The sequence below is a fragment of the Mastomys coucha genome, unplaced genomic scaffold (assembly GCF_008632895.1).
Source record: "Mastomys coucha isolate ucsf_1 unplaced genomic scaffold, UCSF_Mcou_1 pScaffold17, whole genome shotgun sequence".
In the NCBI taxonomy this organism is placed as follows: Eukaryota; Metazoa; Chordata; class Mammalia; order Rodentia; family Muridae; genus Mastomys; species Mastomys coucha.
This window is the reverse complement of record NW_022196899.1, coordinates 6,309,364-6,323,982: the sequence shown is the minus strand read 5'-3', so window position 1 is coordinate 6,323,982 and position 14,619 is coordinate 6,309,364. Positions and strand designations below refer to the sequence as shown.

Here is a 14,619-nt window from a genome sequence, read left to right as displayed (position 1 = left end):
AAAAGCAATTTTTACCTTCCCTGAGAACTAAGAAGGAAGGATGTGATGGAGAGATTCCACCCAGAGCTTTGTATTCCAAGGACTCTCTCCATGTAATGCCTGGTTATAGGTCTCTACATCTGCTCCCATTTCCTGTAGGGGAAAGCTTCTCTGATGATGGCTTAATGAGGCATCATTCTATGAGCGTGGTGGGATATCATTAGGAATATCGTTTTATTGCTACTTTTTTTTTTTTAGACCAGAGTGATTGATTTTACTCTAGGTCTTTGGACCATCTACTCCATGGCTTTTAGTCACCCACTCAGTGTTGGATATGGGTTCCATCTCATGGAGTGAGCCTTAAGCCAAATCAGAAGTTGGTTGGCTCCTCACAAAAGTTTTAAGTCACCATTGCCCTAGCAGAGTGATCTTAGCCTTTCTAATACTAGCAGCCTTAATACAATTCTTCCTCTTGTGGTGACTCCAACAATCAAATTATTTTGATTGCTACCTCATAACTATACTTTTGCTACTGTTATGAATTGTAATGTAAATATCTGACTGATATGTACACTATCTGATATGCAATCTCTGTAAAAGGGACATTTGTCCCCCAAAGGGGACACAACCCACAGATTGAAAAACACTGCATTTTGCAGGCAGTCAAGGTTTTGTGGCTGGGTTAGTGTTTATGTTTCTCTTTTGGTAGCCTGTACAGTACCCTACCACACTAAAGATACTAAAACATAGGGGTGAAGGTTCTATATAGGCACTAACTCAACTTTTTCATGTTCAATGAGTATGTAGATTTGTCACGGGCAATAGGGCAACAGCCTGGGTTGTTTAGGGATTTCCATGTGACCCCCTTGGCCAACAACTCAATCAAATATAACCCAGTCCCAGCACTGGTGAAAGGGGATAGCCAGTTGGGATTCTGTATCCCCCATTATTAAGAGACCTCATTAGGATCTCTTTCATGTGTTTTGTGAAGTTTCAAGGCCTCTCTGAATCAACTGGGTGAGGCTGATATGAACCTACAGAGATTGAATCAGCAAACACAGGGTGTATTCAGGTCTTACCAGGTCCTCTGCATACATGTTGTAGCTTTCAGCTTAATATTTTTAAGGAATTCCTAAGTGTGTGAACAAATGGTTCTCTGATTCTTTTTTTTTTCTTTTTCTTTTTTTTTTTTTTTTTTTTTTTTTTTTTTTTTTTTTTTTTTGGTTTTTTCAAGACAGGGTTTCTCTGTGTAGTCCTGGCTGTCCTGGAACTCACTCTGTAGACCAGGTTGGCCTCGAACTCAGAAATCTTCCTGCCTCTGCCTCCCAAATGCTGGGATTAAAGGCGTGCGCCACCACTGCCCAGTGGTTCTCTGATTCTTATGCCTACTCTTGAGGCTCTTTTTCTTCTGTTGTGTTGCCTTGTTCAGCCTTGATATGATGAGGGGTTTTTTTTCATCTTATTATATTTTATTTTGTCATGTTTGATTGCTATTTTATAGAAGCCAATTCTCTTCTAATGAGAGACAGAAAGTAAGTGGATCTAGAGGGAAATGTGGAGGAACTGGGAGGAGGAGAAGGAGGGGAAACTATAATCAGGATGTATTATAAGAGAAAATAGTCTATTTTCAATAAAGGAATGTTGGGCCATGAAAAGCAGTTTCTGTTTTGGCTGAGCAGCTCTTAACTTTCAGATACCCAGTGAAAGATTCCACAAAGGAAGGAAGAGTGGAGACACGTTCCCAGACACAGATGGCTGACTCCACGAGTCCTCCAACTCCATTCACCTGTGCTCTCTATCACCTAGACAATGCCCCCAAACTCCCAGCATTCTGGCTGGACTCCACCCCCAGTCACTGACCACAGCCAGGTATGCCCCTCCCCACAGACAGGTAGCCCAGCCCACTATATAAGGAGCTGTTTGCCCCTACCCTCTCCTCTTCTTCTCTCTCTCCCCTCTTAGCCTCTTACTCTTATCTTTACTTTCTCCTCCTCCCTTCCCCCTCCCTCCAGGTGGCCATGGCCAGCCTCTACTTTCCAATCTTCTCTCTCTCCTTTCTATATTAAAACATCTTCAGACCATGCATCGCCTCCTTTCAACTAGACATGCTGTGTTGGCCCAGCATTTGCAACCACAAGACCAACCCCCCACACACACCCACTCCTGCCTGAACCACCAGGCTGTAGCTTCCTTTCCCAGCCCCCCTCTCTCCCTTCAGCCCCAGAGCAGACTGAGCACTCCGGGGCCCCCAATTTGTTCTCAGCTCCTTCTCAGTGTCCAGCATTGCCTGTGATGCCCAGGGGCTAGAACCTGAGTTCTTGGCCTCCATAAGGCCCAAGGACTGCCCTGCAGCTGTTCGCCTTCCCTCTCTGCACTCCGGGGAGTCCACCGCCCAGAGTACCAGACCTCTGTCAGGACATGGGTCATTCTCTCCCATCCCATTTGCTCTGCCCACTGCCTGATGGCACCTGATGCCTGGCGCAGGGGCGACCACAGCGCCTGACAAAGGGATAAAACAAATATTTTTTAAAAAGCAACTTTTATTTCAAACTACTAACTATAGAAAATGAAAAATAACAAACATTAAAAAGAGGTTCATTAAGCTGAAGGACCCAAGTGAGGATGTCTCAGTTCCACTTAGGAGGGAGGGAGAAGAAAGGAGTCACAGGAGGAAGAGAGAGGGAGGGAGCAGAGTGGGAAAGGGGACCTGGAGGGGAAGAGGGTAACATGATCAGGTATTAGGGGGAACAGGACTGAAGCCCTGAGGGCCAGCAGAAAGAACGGAGACAGGCAACCTTGGAAGGTAGGAGGTAGGGGGATGCTCTAGAATACTAGAGCATCCTGAGAGGTGATAGACTCTCAGAACTCAAAAAGAGGTAAATGAAGTGCTCTACAGTATGGAGGAGGAACTTGTAGAGTTCACCTCCAGCGGACAGACAGGACGTCTAGTGGAGGGATGGGGTTGTCATCCCACAGTCAAAAGCTCTGACCCAGAATTGTTCCTGTCTGAAGAAACTGCAGTGACAAAAACAGAGAAGAGCCTGAGGGAAAGGGGATCAAGTGACAAGCCCAAATTGGGATCCATTTCAAGGTGAGCCCCCCACACCGCACCCCGCACCCCGGGACCTGAGACCATTACTGATTCTGTGGTGTGCTTGCAAACTGGAGCCTAGCGTGGCTGCCCTCTGAGAGGCCTAACAAGCAGCTGAAAGATTCAGATGCAGGTACTAGCACCCAACCAATGGGCAGAGGCTGGGGGATTCTGTGGTTGAAGTGGGGAAAAGCTGAAAGAAGCTGAGGGGGAGGGCTACCCCATAGGAAGACCAGCAGTCTCAACTAACTAACCTAGACCAGTGAGATCTCTCAGACACTGAGCTACCAACCAGGCAGCATACAACAGCTGTTATGAGAACTGCCTGGTCTGGCATCAGTGAGAGAAGATGCACCTAACCCTTGAAAGACTTGAGGCCCCAGGAAGTAGGGAGGCCTGAGGGCGGAGGGGAAAAGGGACATCCTCTTGAGGCATGGGCAGGGAGAAGATATGGGATGGGGTGCAGTCAGGGGGGGACAGACTGGGAGGAGGGATGAAGTCTGGAAGGTAAAAACGGATTAAAGAATTTAAAAAGAAAAAGAAAAGGGGTTTATTGATAAATTTGTTGGCACAACATGGTAACAGAAAAAAAAAAGTATGGGTGTATGAACTCAGAGGAATCAAAGTTCAACCCACAGTCCACCCTAACTAATACATTTTCCTGTAAAATAAAAAATTAAAAACAACTTCAGCCTGTTACCTGACATACACATGAGCTTGAGTTTGATCACTTCCCTAGAAAAAACATGTTCACGTGTTTTTAAATAAAGGGTAGTTGAGAGTATATCTGAAAAACCTGCCTTCTGTGACTACTATATATTAGATACTTAGGAACTTAATTAAAATTTCTCACTTGATCCCTTTTAGATTGAATCATTAAGTTAAGGGCAGTGTTACCAGATGATAATATCATAGTCAGAGGAAGCCGAATGGGCAACTGGACAACTGGCCAATCCAACGGAACCATTCGCGCTTCCAAATAATTGTCTCATTAGATAATGTCAGGAGGAATAGATGTTGATTCCAAAAAAAAAAAAAAGAGAGAGAGAGAGAGAGAAGGTAATAATATTTTCCTCTCGAGGGCATCATATTTTTACTGCCAAGATCCCACAGATTTACTTGTTCAAGACTCAAAGTCCAGTGACATGTGATGGCCGTTGGCAGACTCTGAGACTCCCAGACCTCAGATGCCTTGAGCTGAGACAGAACTGGCAAGCGAGAACAATCACATGCCAGCTAAAAGTGCATTTTTTAAGTTAAAAGGTAAAAGGTCTTTTGAAAATGTAGGAAAGGCTACCTTTCCTTTTTGTCTGTCTGTCTGTCTGTCTGTCTGTCTGTCTGTCTGTCTCGCAGAAGTAAATATATAAAGGTGTTTACTTTAGCCAGACGCTTCTGCTTTCATACCTAAGGACACAGGTGGGCACTAGAACAGAAGAGTGGGAGACCATTCAAACCCCAATAAACATGGCATTTCACTGACAAAAGAGCCAAAGAAAATCTGGCAATTAGAATCTTCATAGACCTGCTCCTCTGTGCAAATCTTTGCAAAAATGTTTAATCTAGACCAAGTTGTTTTACAAAAATATGTGGTCCACGTGCCAAATTAGAGCATATTTCTAGTAGCTATCTTTAAAAAAATAAACTAATGAAGTATTTCAATCATTTATTTTAATTTAATATTTTGAAAGTATTTCAAGATATTATCAATATAGACAATAAACCTAACATTCTTTTTGCCTCAATGTTATAAATCCAATGTATATTTTATACAAACAGCATATCTTGGTCCAAATTAGTACATTTGGTTAGAGGGAAGATGAAATAATAATAAGCTAGGTCTTACAGTTCACTATTAATGAAGATATGTCTGAACAAGAAATATACAGACCTTTACATATACTGTATACAATTTTATATACAATATATTTAAAATCCTTATCATGTGTTTTCTGAATAAGGCTTTAATCAGATATTTAAATTTCTAATAACAACCTATGTGACCTAACTCTCCTATCTGATAATTTAAGTGGTGAGCTACAAAAGGAACTCAGAAATACAAGGTAAAAACCCACACTGGCTGCACCAGTCTACGTTGGGCGTGCATTCAGCAGCCAGCCCCACAGCCCCCAGAGGAGTCTCCACTCCAAGGAAATCTTGTAGGACCAGGATCTTAGGATCCCAGGATCCCAGAATCCCAGGAGCCTGGTCACACCAAGGTCTCAGAGGCAGCTTGATTCCCAGGAACTCTCACACACCCAGAATCTCAGGATCACAGAATCACAGAGACAGCTGGACTCTGAGGAGTTCTGACTCAACCAGGATTACAGGCTCCAGTCAGAAGCACTAGATGGGAGGAGGCAAGCATAAGACAGGGAGCACTAGATGGGAGGAGGCAAGCATAAGAACAGAAGCAACAGAAACCAAGGTTACTTGGCATCATCAGAACCCAGTTCTCCCACCATAGCAAGTCCTGGATACACTACCACACCAGAAAAGCAAGATTCTGATCTAAAGTCACTTCTCATGACAATGATGGAAGACTTTAAAAAGGACATAAATAACTCCCTTAAAGAAATACAGGAGAATGCAGGTAAACAGGTAGAAGTCTTTAAAAAGGAAACACACAAATCCCTTAAAGAATTACAGGAAAACACAATGAAACAGGAGAAGGAAATGAGCAAAACCATCCAGAATCTAAAAATGGAAATAGAAACAATAAAGAAATCAGAAAGAGAGACAATCCTGGAGATACAAAACTTAGGAAAGAAATCAGGAGTCATAGATGCAAACATCACCAACAGAATACAAGAGATAGAAGAGAGAATCTCAGGGGCAGAAGACACCTTAGAAAACATTGACACAACTGACACAACAGTCAAAGAAAATGAAAAAAGCAAAAAGCTCCTAACCCAAAACATCCAGGAAATCCAGGACAAAATGAGAAGACCAAACCTAAGGATAATAGGTATAGAAGAGAGTGAAGACTCTCAATGTAATGGGCCACTAAATATCTTCAACAAAATTGTAGAAGACTTCCCTAACCTAAAGAAAGAGGTGCCCATGAACATACAAGAAGCCTACAGAACTCCAAATAGACAGGACTAGAAAAGAAATTACTCCTGTCACATAATAACCAAAACACCAAATGCACTAAAAAAAGAAAGAATTTTAAAATCAGTAAGGGAGAAAGGTCAAGTAACATATAAAGGCAGGCCTGTCAGAATTGCACCAGACTTCTCACCAGAAACTGTGAAAGCCTGGGCAGATGTCATAAAGACCCTAAAAGAACATAAATGGCAGCCCAGACTACTATACCCAGCAAAACTATCTTTTACCATAGATGGAGAAAACAAGATGTTCCATAACAAAGCCAAATTTAAACAATATCTTTCGGCAAATCAGCTCTACAAAGGATAATAGATGGAAAATGCCAACACAAAGAAAAAAAAGAAAGTAATCCTTCAACAAATCCGAAAGAAGATAGGCACACAAACATAATGCCACCTCTAACAACAAAAATAATAGAAGTAGCAGTCACTTTTTCTTAATATCTCTTAATATCAACAGATTCAATTCCCAGATAAAAAAAGACATAGACTAACAGATGGATATGCAAACAGGACCCAGCAGTTTGCTACATACAGGAAACCCACCTCTGTGATGAAGACAGACACTACCTCAGAGTACAAGGTTAGAATACAATTTTCCAAGCAAATGGTCCCAAAAAACAAGCTGGAGTAGCCATTCTAATATCAAATAAAATCAACTTTCAACCTAAGTTATCAAAAAGGATAAGGAAGGATACTTCATACTGGCCAAAGGAAAAATCTAACAAGATGAACTCTCAATTTTTAACATCTATGCTGCAAATGCAAGGGCACCCATATTCATAGAAGAAACTTTACTAAAGCTCAAAGTGCACATAACACCCCACACAATAATAGTGGAAGACTTTAAAACCCCACTCTCAGCAATGGACAGATCATGGGAACACAAACTAAACAGAGACACAGTGAAAGTCACAGAAGTTATGAACCAAATGGATCTAAGAGATATTTATAGAACCTTTCATCCTAAAGCAAAAAAAATATACTTTCTTCTCAGTACCTCATGGTACCTTCTCCAAAATTGACGATATAACTGGCCACAAAATAAGCCTCAACAGATACAAGAAGATTGAAACAATCCCATGCACCCTATCAGATCACCACAGACTAAGGCTGGTCTTGAATTCCAACAAAAACAATGGAAGACACACATATACATGGAAACTGAACAATGCTCTACTCAGTAATAATTTGGTCAAGGGAGAAATAAAGAAAGAATTTAAAGACTTTTAGAATTTAATAAAAATGAAGGCACATCATACCAAAACTTATGGGACACAATGAAAGCAGTGGTAAAAGGAAAACTCATAGCTCTGAGTGCCTCCAAAAAGAAACTGGAGAGAGCTTACACTAGCAGTTTGACAGTACACCTGAAAGCTCTAGAACAAAAAGAAGCAAACACACCCAAGAAGAGTAGACAGCAGGAAATAATCAAACTCAGGGCTGAAATCAACCAAATAGAAACCAAAAGAATTATACAAAGAATCGGCAAAACCAGGAGCTGGTTAATTAAGAAAATCAACAATATAGATAAACCCTTAGACAAACTAACCAGAGGGCACAGAGACAGTTTCCAAATTAATAAAAGCAGAAATGAAAAAGGAGACATAACTACAGAAACCATGGAAATTAAAAAAATCATCAGATCCTACTATGAAAAGTTTATACTCAACTAAATTTGAAAATCTGGATGAAATGGACAATTTTCTAAACACATACAAGATGCCAAAGTTAAAACAGGATCAGATAAACCATCTAAATAGTCCCATAACCCCTAAAGAAATAGAAGTAGTCATTAATAATCTCCCAACCAAAAGAAAACCAAAACCAGATGAGTTCAGTGGAGTATTCTATCAGATCTTTAAAGAAGACCTAATACCAATACTCTTCAAACTATTCCACAAAAGAGAAACACAGGGTACACTACCCAATTCATTCTATGAAGCCACAATTACACTTATACCTAAACCACAGAAAGATCAAATGAAGAAAGTTGACTATAAACTAATCTCCCTTATGAATATTTATGCAAAAATACTCAATAAAATTCTTACCAACCAAATCCAAGAACACATCAAAACAATCATTCACCATGATTAATTTAGGCTTAATCCAGGGATGCAGGGATGGTTCAATGTATGGAAATCCATCAATGTAATCTACTACATAAACAAACTCAAAGGAAAAAAACCTCATGATCATTTCATTAGATGCTGAAAAAGCATTCGACAAAATTCAGCATCCATTCATATTACCTGACCACAAGCTATACTATAGAGCAATGGTGATAAAAACTGCATAGTATTGGTACAGAGACAGGCAAGTAGATCAATGGAATAGAATTGAAGACCCAGAAATGAACCCAAACACTTGTTCTTTGACAAAGGAACTAAAACCATCCAGTGGAGAAAAAGACAGCATTTTTAACAATGTTGCTGGTCCAACTGGCAGTCAGCATGTAGAAGAATGCAAATTGACCCATTCTTATCTCCTGTACAAAAGGATCAAGGAGCTCCACATAAAACCAGATTCACTGAAACTTATAGAGGAGAAAGTGGAGAAGAGCCTCGAACATATGGGTACAGGGGAAAAAAATCCTGAACAGAATATCAATGGTTTGTACTGTAAGATCAAGAATTGACAAATTGGGCCTCATAAGATTGCAAAGCTTCTGTAAGGCAAAGGACACTGTCAATAGGACAAAAAGGCAACCAACAGATTGGGAAAAGATCTTTACCAATCCTACATCCGATAGAGGGCTAATATCCAATATGTACAAAGAACTCAAGAAGTTAGACTCCAGAGAGCCAAATAACCCAATTAAAAATGGGGAACATACAAAGAGTACACATGGGGGGACTCATGGCTCCGGCAGCATGCGTATAGCAGAGGATGGCCAAGATGGTCATCAATGGGAGGAGAGGACCTTGGCCCAGTGAAAGTTCTATGCCCCAGAATAGGGGAATGCCAGGGCCAGTAAGCAGGAGGGGGTGGGATGGTGAGCAGGGGGAGTGGGGAGGGAACAGGGGATTGTTTTAGTTTTTGTTTTTTTTATTTTTTTCTTTCCTTTTTCTTTATTTGAGGGGAACCTGGAAAAGGAGATATTGTAAATAAGAAAACATCTAATTAAAAAAATTATTTTTTAAAACATAAGAAAATGGGGTGCATAGCTAAACAAAGAATTTTCAACTGAGGAATATCAAATGCCTAGAAGCACCTAAAGAAATCATCCTTAGTCGTCAAGGAAATGCAACTCAAAACAACCCTGAGATTCCACCTCACACCAGTCAGAATGGCTAAGATCAAAAACTCAGGTGACAACAGGTGCTTTGTGGAGAAAGAGGAACACTCCTCCACTTCTTGTGCAAATGCAAGCTAGTACAACCCCTCTGGGAACCAGTCTAGCAGTTCCTCAGAAAATTGGACATAGTATTACCTGAGGACCCAGCTATACCACTCCTGGGCATATACCCAGAAGATGCACCAACATGTAATAAGGACACATGCTCCACTATGTTCATAGCAGCCTTATTTATAATAGCCAGGAGCTGGAAAAACTCAGATGTCCTTCAACAGAGGAATGGATACAGAAAATGTGGTACATTTACACAGTGGAGTATGACTCAGCTATTAAAAACGATGGATTCATGAAATTCTTAGGCAAATGGATAGAACTAGAAAATATCATTCTGAGTGAGGTAACCCAATTGCAAAAGAAAACACATGGTATGCACTCACTGATAAGTGAGCCCAAAAGCTCCAAATAACCAGGAGAAAGCTCAAAAAGAAGAAAGACCAAAGTATGGGTGCTTTGGTCCTTCTTATAAGGAGAACAAAATACTCACAGGATCAAATATGGAGATAAAATGTAGGCAGAGACTAAAGGACAGGCCACCCAAAGACTGTCCCACCTGGGGATTCATCCCATATACAGTCACCAAACCCAGACACTATTGTGGATGCCAAAAAGTGCATGCTGAAAGGAGCCTGATATGGCTGTATTCTGAGAGGCCCTGCCAGAGCCTTACAAATACAGAGACATATGTTAGCAGCCAAACATTGGACTGAGCGCAGGATCCCTAGAAGAGGAGTTAAAGAAGAGACTGAAGGAGTTGAAGGGGTTTGCAACCATATAGGAAGAACAACAATATCAACCAACCAGACCCTCCAGAACTCCCAGGGACTAAGTCATCAACAAAGAATTACACATGGCTCCAGCTGCATATGTAACAGAGGGTGGCTTTGTCATGCACCAGTGGAAGGGGAGGTCCTTGATCCTGTGAAGGGTCGACAGAAGCTCCAGTGTAGGGGAATTGAGGGTGGGGAGGTAGAAGCGGGTGGGTGGAGGAACACCCTCATAGAAGCAGGGAGAGGGAGGATGTGATAATGGTGTTTCCAAGAGGGAGGAAAACCGGGAAAGGGGATAACATTGAAATGTAAATAAAGAAAAATCCAATAAAAATTTTAATGTAGAAAAAAAACCACACAGATCTATCTTTCAAAGGCAGTCTGCAACATTTTATACTTGCTCAATGTGATTGCATGAAGCTATTAAATATTTACTGAGCTTATGACTAATTGATGCTGATAAAACATTAACAAGGTTATATCCTCCCTTTTTGTTAGGAAAGATAGATGATGTATTAACTCACGTAGAATATTATCCCTATACAAAAATGTAAATAGATGGATAGAGCAATATAGACTGGCAGGAAAACAAACAAACAGATAGATGACAAACAGATTACCATGAGTTATCTCAATCTCCTCTTTGGGATAATAATGTTTATTTACTGAAATTGACAATTACCTCTATACCATCCAGTTAAGAGTAATACTTTCTGTATTGTAACAGACAGAAGTACGGAATAAAGAAATCTGGGATGAACAATTTAAGTGAAACGTTAAAATCTAATACGTATTTACTAAGTTTCTCGGGCATTATCTAAGTCTAACTTTTATTCTAATTATTTATAATTTTATTCTAGTTATTTGAACATTGAAAAGAAAAACATTGTTTTTACTTTTGATGGTATTTTTAAGATAACCATTAAAAGTTCATAATCACATGCTGTTCAGTACATTATTGGTACATCTTTCTTCCCCAGTCCGCACATCCAAGGCACTACATCAAGGTCTCATTATAAGACAGTTTGCATTATACTTTACTCATACTCAAGGACTTCATTTCCACCAGAAGATTACCTTTAAGTACTTTGCATCTTATATCTTCCATCAGTTGGCCATTTCTGATAATGTCTCCTGACTTGCCCTCTCATCAGCCCCACTCCTCTTTCGGTTGCTACACATTCCCTACCTAATCAATTATTTATGTTCAGAGTCTCTGAGAAATGATGGAGAGAGGCGTGCCAAAGTGCTCTGTGAAATTGTATTCTGTCCTCTCTGAGGCTAGCATGAGTCTACCAGGAATCAGCAGGAACAGACATTTACCTAAACTCGGCCAAGGAACAACCATGAGTGATGAAATTCTGAGTTCAAAAACACAGGTGTGGGCACTCTGATCTGATCTTATGGATTCTAAGACACAAAGTGAATTTTAAGACCTCTTGCTTGCGTGTATAGTAGAGGATTGCAAATTTGATCATCAATAGGAGGAGAGGACCTCGGCCCTGTGAAGGTTCTGTGCCCCAGTGTAGGGGAATGCCAGGGCCAAAAAGTGGGAGAGGGCGGGGTGGCAGGCATGGGGAGGGGGGAGGAAACAGGGGGTTGTTCTTGTTGGTTTTGTTTGTTTGTTTGGTTGGTTGGTTTTTGGAGGGGAAATTGGGAAAAGAGAAATTTACATGTAAATAAAGAAAATATCTAATAAAAAAAAAGAACTTTTGCTTGTAATTATATAAATTGCTAAACGTGAAGCCCAGGAGAGTTGCCCAATCTTAAGTACTTTCAGTAGCCTTTGAAGGTCTGTTTTGTTAAAGTCACAGATTATACGTCAAATTAAATGTTCTGTTGTAGCACACTAACCAGCCTTAAGACTGAAAAAATGTTTTAAATAATTTTTAAAAAGCATTTTCTGGTATACAGAAACTTTCAGATTAACCAAATTCACAGCTAATTGTTATTTTCCATTATTTTAACATAAGGAAGACCTTGAAGTTTTTACTATATAGTGAAAAATAATACAGACAACTCGAAATGGGAAATTAGCATCTATTCAAAGATTCAACACTAATTGGGTCAGGAAAGAACACTAATCAGAAAACATATCTATTCCCCCTATGAGACCCATGAAAGAGGGATTGTCTTCCCCTGCTAGATTCAAAGTGTTCCCAATAGCAGATAACCCATAACTGCTTACCAATTCTCTCAGTCATTCAATGATGCTTTTTGAACCATCTGAATCAGTAGTTCTCAAACTGTGAGTCATGACCCCTTTGGGGGGACGGTCAAGCAATGTTGTCACCAGGGTCATATATTAGATATCCTGCCTATCAGATTTTTACATTACAATTCATAACAGTAACAAAATCGCAGTTATGAAGTCATAATGAAAATTATTTTAAGGTCAGGGGTCACCACAGCATGAGGTACTGTATTAAAGGGGAATAGTATTAGGAAGGTTGAAACCACTGGTTTTCTATAGGCTCCAGTGTATAGTACGAAGTCCTGGGAGGTCTGTAATCTGTTCCATGGTCTGATGGGTTACAGTTTTTTGAAAGTTCAGTGATCTACATTTTAAAAAGCAGTGTTTGAAACTTGGATTCATGAGCTACGTTTGTTCAGTAAGCCAATGAGGACCTTCACAGAAGATGATAAAATAGCACATGCTGAGAACATTTTAGACACCGCCATGCAGCTTTGAGAGGCCAGGACTGTTCTGGGCAACCGCTGGCATCTAGATCATATGCAGTTTTCTCTGGTTTAAAGTACACTTAAATCTTTCTTTTTAAAACACTGAAATTTTCTTACTGTTTCCTGGGGTTAATTATATGGGAAAGTTGCTTAAGTTTTATTTTGTTTCAGTATTACTCTTTCTCAATATAAATTTCTACAGAAGACTTATTTTTTTACAGAAAGAAAGAAGAATTTATGACAAAGAGGCTTTTGAAAAAGGCATCCAAGAAAACAAACGCCTACTACAAAGTTGAAGTTTTATAAGCCTTAGTATGTGGCTGGTTTATTTTAAAAATATGTCACACATTAATGTAAAGATATTTTCTCCAGTATTTCCCTTTCCTTAGTACAGATTCGTAGTCAACTCCACCAAGATTATAAAACACTTATGAAAGTCCAATTGATAATGCATTGCCCAAAATAATACAAGACATATCCTGCCTCATTCCCTTACATATGAATATTCTCAACAGAACTAGAAATTCTCTGGTGTAGACTCGTTCCTACAATAACTACAATAACTGTTGTCGTATGTCTGCTTTCACTGACTCTTCACGTAGAGAGTAAAAGGGCCTTCACATAGGGAAAGTGAACTTGGATGCATAAGAGAATTAAGGAGCGGTCATAGTCAAAGATGGCGGTTTTCAAGGGACTGAGCTCAGGCAGAGCTGACTCCATGACAGGCTGTAACTTCGTAAATCAAGAAACCAGACCTGTCTACGGCCATACCACCCTGAACGCGCCCCATCTCGTCGGACCTCGGAAGCTAAGCAGGGTCGGGCCTGGTTAGTATTTGGATGGAGACCGACTGAGAATACCGGGTGCTGTAGGCTTTAGAAAGAGAGAGAGAGAGAGAGAGAGAGAGAGAGAGAGAGAGAGAGAGAGAGAGAGAGAGAGAGAGAAGACCTAAGTTGCTACATTGTCATCTGGCCTGGAAAGCAGCATGTGTATAGCAGAGGATGGCCAAGTCGATCATCAATGGGAGGAGAGGCCCTTGGCCCCGTGAAGGTTCTATGCCCCAGTGTAGGTGAATGCCAGAGCCAGTAAGCAGGAGAGGGTGGGGTGTCCAGCAGGGGGAGGGAGGAGGGAACAGGGGTTTGTTCTTGTTGTTGTTTTTTGTTTTGTTTTTGTTTTTGTTTTCTTTTTGGAGGGGAAAGTGGGAAAGGAGATATCGTATGACATGTAAATAAAGAAAATATCTAATTAAGAAAAAAAGAAAATGAAGACTATAAAAAAAAAAAAAGAAAAGAATAGGTAGCTAGAATGACTAAGCAACCAGCCTCAATAGTCCCTAGAGACCTAACCAATTATACAATCAGTCAGATCCCTAGAGAGAGAGCTAACCAATCAAGGTTAAAGGGCACATACTCCTCCCTGGAATTCCCCTAACGGAAAATAAAAACTGGGCCTGTGAGTCCACTGTCTCCATTCCTGAATCAGAAGACCCCTGCATGAAGGAAATTCTGCTAAAGAAACTTTCCTTGCTTTTGCATACTATTTGAGTTTGAGGTAACATTCTCAGACCCTTACAGCTTCTGGATACAATTTACCTCTTGTAAGCTTTCACATTCTAGTCTACGACTTTCTGTC

General features: G+C 40.4%; 1 pseudogene; it reads left to right on the top strand.

Moving 5' to 3' along the window:
* The first annotated feature begins 13,744 nt into the window (after nt 1-13,744).
* Nucleotides 13,745-13,862, top strand: LOC116095155 (annotated as a pseudogene).
* Nucleotides 13,863-14,619: the final 757 nt, after the last annotated feature.